We start from the raw sequence: 6,175 nt of genomic DNA on the forward strand, positions 1-6,175 counted from the left end.
GGGTCAAAGGTTATGCACATTTTTATAGCCCCTTGGGCATAGTTCCAAATTGCTCTCCAAAATGGTTGGATCTTTTCACAACTCCGCCAACAATGCATTAGTGTTCCAATTTTCCCACATCTTTGTCTGAGGCTAGATTTGAACCCAAGACTTCCTCATTCTAGACCTAAAGCTCTATCCAGTGGACCATCTAACTGTCATGAGCTGCCTCATGGGTCTTTGAGGGAGATTTATCTGAAGGATTCTGCAGAATGGATTAGTTTCTATTTGAGATTATCTCAAATTTATCTTGTCTATATCATGTATGTACAGGCTTGTTAACATGTTGTTTTCTCCATTAGAATATGAGCTTCTTGAGTGCAGAGACTATATGTGTGTGTGTGTGTTTTCTTTCTTTGTATCCCCAGCACTTCACACAGTGCTTGGCAAATAGTAACTACAACCATTTGTTGAATGTATTTTGGTGGGGATTTCTTTCTGGTATGGATTAGCCTAGGTGGCAGAATTAGGGATGGGATGAGTCTAAGAGACATTAAGAGTGCTGGATGAGGAGTCAGAAGACCTGCTTTCTAATCTAGCTCTTCCACTTACTCCCAGTGTACTTTATTACTCTGGGCAAGTCATTCAACCCCATCTTGGACTCAGTTTCCTTATTTGTAAAATGAGAGGGTAGGATTAGGAGTTTAAATTGATGATTCCATGTCTTAGGAGCAAAATGGACAGAAACTAATAACTCTTTGCTTTTAGCTGCTGCTTGTCCAGGTGGTATTTATGCAAGGATTGGTTTGTGACCAAAATGATTAAGCAGATAAACTCATTTGCATATAAATGGGGTGCTTTTCCTAGCGGCTGGGACTCAGGGTGATGCTGTGGACTTGATTGGTTCTGGCATTTGGGCCCTGAAGACCTTGTCCCCATGGCTCAGAGGAGGGAAAAGGCAACGTAGAGATACTACTAACAATAGTAAGCTTCCATTTATCTAGCATTTTAACATTTGCAAAATGCTTTACATATGTTGTTGCACTTTATTCTCATAACAGCCATGTGAAGTTGCTGCTATTTTTAAAAATAGGACTTGTGATTTCATTGTTTTAGAAAACTCAGAAAGGAAAAAAAAACCTCCTTGTACCAGTCCCTGGCATGGAGAAGTCATGTAAGAAATGGTTTCCAGTTGGTTGTGTTGATTCTTTACCAATTCAGATCATCTACTTTGCAATTTTATAGGCTTAGCAAGTTGCCTAGCTGCTATTATTATCTTCTTTTTATAGAGGCTGGGTTAAGTGACATGCCTGGGTAATGAAGCTAAGAAGTGTTAAAGGCAATATTTGAACCCAGCACCTTCTTGACGCCATCTTTAGCATTCTGTTGGACATACCATGCTACCTTTCCAGGAGAATGGGAAGAGAGACTGAGAATCAGATGACCTCAGTTCTTGTATATGTGACATTAAATGACTCTTCCTGTCATCAATACCTTAGTTTCCTTATTTCTAAAATGGAGGTATTAGACTGGTTTATCTCTGACGTCTCTTCCTGTCCTAAAATTCTATGCTCCATGGTCAGTTTTTGATACATTTCTCTTCCTCCCTTGTCTCTCCATCCATGTGTATCACTGGACACTAAGTACACAGTTTCTTTCTTTGTTTCTTTTTTTGAAAATACATTTATTTATTTGTTTATTGTTAGTTTTCAACATTCACTTCCATAAGATTTTGAGTTCCAAATTTTCTCCCCACAGTTTCTTTAGCGTTATCTCTTCATCCTCAGGAATGCAGAGGTCAGGTCACCTAAGAAATCCAGTTCTAGACTGTCCAAGAACAATAACAACAAATGTATATTAAGTGCCTTTTATGTTAGGCCCTATGCTCAGTGCTGGAAATAGAAAGACAAAAACACAAATTGCAATAGTTCCTGCCCTCATTGAGCTTACATTTTACTGAGGATGGAGGGATATAACATGTACACTGAGAAGTAATATAAGATAATTTGAGGAGACAGAGAATACTAATAACTAGAGGCAGGGTGATCAGCAAAGGTTTCTAGTGTTAGATGGTAAAAAAGGTTTCTAGTAAGAAGCAAAGGACGGCACAAAAACATAGGTAAAGACATGATTTCCAGAGATGTGGGATGGCCTGTATGCAAAGGCATGATGGTGGGAGAAGACATGACAGATTCAGGGAGAAGCAAGTAGTCTAGTTTAGCCATAATGTGGAGAGATGTGAGATACTGGGAAAGGTTGTTTCTAGTCAGACTTTGAAGGGCTTTGAATTCTAAACTAAGGATTTTATATTTTAAATTTGAATTGATAGGGAGCCACTGAAGCTTCTTGAGTAAGGGAGTAATTGTATCCTCTGTGCTTTAGGAGGATTATTTTATGGCAGATGTATGGAACCTAGACTGGAGAGGGGAAAGATGGGAAATAGAGAAACCAATTAAAAGGCTGCAATAGTTCAAGCAAGAGGTGATGAGATCTAGAACTTGAGTGGTGGCCACGTGGCATCCCAGATAACCTGCCTGATGCATGTGTATGCCCAGCAGAATTATAACTAGGATTTTTTTCCCCTAGGATAAAACAATTAGGGTGGCAAGGTGACAATGGAACAGAAGATGGTTAAACTGCAAGCATAATTGAGTTTCAGGTCCAGCTTTTACCCCTGCAAGGGTAGGGGGTTGAACAGTGAAGTGGGGAAGTTCTTGGGATAGAGGCATCAACCTGATGGGATCCTGGAGCTGTTAATCTGGCCAAGCAATAGAGTAACTAACCCAGGTTCCCTTCTCTGTGAACTCTGTCACTGTGTAAACCACAGAGTTCAGCAGAAGTGTTTGAAGCATGAGAATGATAGTCTCAGCTGGAAGTAAGCACCCTCCCTCTCCACCATGGAGAAAGTGTTTCCTTTTCTATGTCAGCATCTTTGGACAAAGCTCCAATTGTCCCACCGTGGTTGTAGTTCTCATACCCAGGGTATGACTGACATGTCTGCAGCAAATATTAGCTTGTGTCTAAAGACTTAAAGAAGAGTGCCTGAAGGTATTGATGATGGTTTTGAGAAGGGGGAAGCTCTGGTAATCTAGATTTAGGCCAAGACAAAATGCATTTTATGAAAGGTAGACATTATCTAACCCAATGACTATGAGAGGAAAAAAGGCTTGTGGTGCTCAGCTGGAACTCAGTTGAATCCAACTTCTTGGATCCTTTCAACTAACCGGTAGACTTAATATCATTAATACTAGTGCTCATTACTTTTTGGTTTGGATTTAAACCAGATATGCCTGAAGGATTTGGCATCTCTGGTTTTCTATAGTTCCTAAGGAAGGCAGGATCTGGTATATCTAGGGAACCAGCCATTGATAGAATTGTTATGTATTGGCCCATCCAATTTTGTCACAGGAAAGGCTTCCACTGTTAGGAAATACATTACCTCCAGGAGTGCAGCCTAATCCAATTGGGGCAGTTCTGTTTTTTTCCCTCTATTGAGTCAAAATCTACCTCCCTATAATTCCCATTCATTGGTTTTTATTTTTTCCTCTGGGGCCCAAACAGAATGAATCTAATATCTCTTCCATATGAAAATCTTTTAGATATTTGGAGAGAGATAATATCTTTTCATCTCCAGGGTAAGCCTTTGTGATTTCTCCAACCAGTCTTCACATGGTATGGCTCTGAGCTCCCTCACCATCTTAGTCCCTTTCTGGAAATACTGCAGCTATAGTCTTTCTGTGGAGAATGCTGCATATGGAACAGGTGGAAAATAATCTGGATAGACTTTGAAAGATGGGTATAATTTGGATGGCTAGAAGCTAAGGATTCTGGTATGTCTAGTTTCCTAGGTCATAAACTTGAGTTTTGCTCAACCTGGACATTAGTCCTACTCTTTGGAGATGGTATGGTATAGTAGAGAGATCACTGTCAGTGGAAAGATCGTTGTCTCTGGAGTCAGAAGACCTGGCTTCAGACATCACTTCTGATACATTACCTCTGTGACCATGGGCATGTCACTTACTCTCCTCTTCCCCATTAGCCTCATTTTTCTCATCTGCAAAAGGATGTGGTTGGATTAAGTGGCCTCTGAGGCCACTCTTAGCTTTAGCTCTGTTGTCTTATCATCCTGTTCATCCTTGCCAGGCATCTTGAAATCAACAATCCCCTATTTCCCACATTTATAGAGACCCTCCCCCCACCCTGAACTCATTCTTTGTAGACTTCTGGCTTCCTTCTAGTCTTAATATACTCAGTCATCATCTACCTCCATCATTTAAGGCTTGTCCTTCCTCCTGTATCTCTCACACATCTTTTCCTACTCGTCTTTCCCAGTCACTTTCCTGGCCATTACAAATGAATGGACAATGACATAATTGGCATCGAGAAGACCTTGGAGAGGAGACTATTAATCAAGGCTACACCCCTTCCCCCCTCTTTTCCACTGGATCTAGGACCAGTTCAATAGGAGAGCCATTCAGACTCAGAAATTCTGTAATAACTTCTCTTTTCCTCTTCTTTCTGGATTTTAGGTAGGAGAGGAAGGGAGATGGGGGAAGGAGATGTTAAGATCCTCCAGGGGAGGGTTCTACAGTGGAGAATCTGGTGGGTACCTTCCTAGATCTACTTAAGAACTCTGAGAGGGAGGGCTAGGAATATATCAACCCACTTCCTTAGAGCTTTCTTTTCCCAGACCTGGATAATGCCCCTCAGGGCTCTCCCTACAAGGCTTTTGGGGGCAAGGGGATGGGAGTTCACATTTGATCTGGGTGTTTTCTTCCTTGGAACCACCTGCCTGTCAAACGTGGAATCTTAGAAATCTGTCTTCCTTCAAAACTCATCTCAAACTTCATCTTTGGGAGGAGGCCTTTCTTGGTCCGCTCAGTTGCTAGTCCTTTCCCTGCTAAGATTACCCACCATCTACTGTATATAGTTTGGAAGTACCTATTAATGTCCATTCGATGCAAACTCCTCAAAGACAAGAAGTGTTTTTGCTTTTTCTTTGTATCTCTAGTGTTTAGAACAGTGCTTGGCCCATCCTGAGCAAACACTTTGCATCTATAGGATTATAGCTCTTGAATTGGGAGGGATTTTAAAGGCCATCTAGTACAACCCTTTAATTTTACAGATATAGAACCCAAGGCCCAAGGAGGGTAAATTCATTGCCCAAGGTCATGCCAGTAGTGAATGTCAGAGGTGAGATTTGAACCCAGGTTCTTTGATTCCAGAGTTAGCACTTTTTTGTTATGTACCACGCTTGTTGATTGATGTAATGGAAAGTACCTGAAACTCCTTGATGAGAGAGAGAGAGAGGAAGACAGAGGAAAAAAAAGGAAAAGAGTAAGAAGAAGAGAGAAAGGGAAATGAGTGGGGAAAAGGAGAATAAGAGAAAATATATGGGGAGAAAGAAAGAAAAATGAAGAGGAAGAAAAAAGCTTGAAAAGTTTTGCCTGTCCTCCATCCATGCCTCCTCTCTGTGGCACCTGTGTTGGCTGCCTCATGCCCATCCCTAGAACATGTGGCATGGTGCCCCATCCCTAGCTCTCAGGTGTGGCTGAAACCAGGGGAAGGAGAGAAAGCCATTGCTACTTCCAGGCTCTTTGTCACCCAATGCTTGCTGTGGCTGGCGGCAGGTAGGTATTCGGTGTCCCCTTGGGGGATTTGGTTCTTGGGCTGGCAAGAGCTGCAGATACATTTATCTGACTGCCTTCCAGGCTGGCAAGGGAACTGCTTCTGAATTTTATTCTCTCTCTTCCCGTCTTTCATTTCTCTCTCCTTGGACTGACAAATGGTTCCCATAATGGACCCAACCCCAAGGAATGGGGGCCCAATTACTTTCTTGGCCTTGATGGGTCTTGTGGGACTTTTTGGTGCTTGTCAGATGAGAGATTGATAGAGCAGTGAGAACTAGATCTCATGCTGGAGGCCACGAAGCTGTTGGACTAATGACTTCCTTATTAATATGCATGAGCTGTCTCATTTAGCGGGTGCTCTTGGGACTTGATTAAAGTAAGGAGGACTGCTGCTGTGGGAGAGGCCGGTGTGCAACTCAGTTGGCTGTGCCTTCTATCCTGGAGAGAGCAGGGACCATGTCAGTCTGGTGGGGGTAGATTTAGACTTCTCTGAGCAAGCTGCCCATTCCTTCCTCCCTCCCTTCCTTCCTTCCTTCCTTCCTTCCTTCCTTCCTTCCTTCCTTCCT

General features: G+C 42.2%; 1 protein-coding gene across 5 annotated transcripts in view; it reads left to right on the forward strand.

The window, feature by feature from the left end:
* The window catches only part of ATP2B2 (ATPase plasma membrane Ca2+ transporting 2), a 399,625-nt gene that overhangs the window by 142,671 nt on the left and 250,779 nt on the right, over positions 1-6,175 (forward strand). The window lies entirely within an intron of this gene.

The sequence above is a fragment of the Vombatus ursinus genome, unplaced genomic scaffold, assembly GCF_900497805.2.
Source record: "Vombatus ursinus unplaced genomic scaffold, bare-nosed wombat genome assembly UNPS02014773.1, whole genome shotgun sequence".
Taxonomy (NCBI): domain Eukaryota; kingdom Metazoa; phylum Chordata; class Mammalia; order Diprotodontia; family Vombatidae; genus Vombatus; species Vombatus ursinus.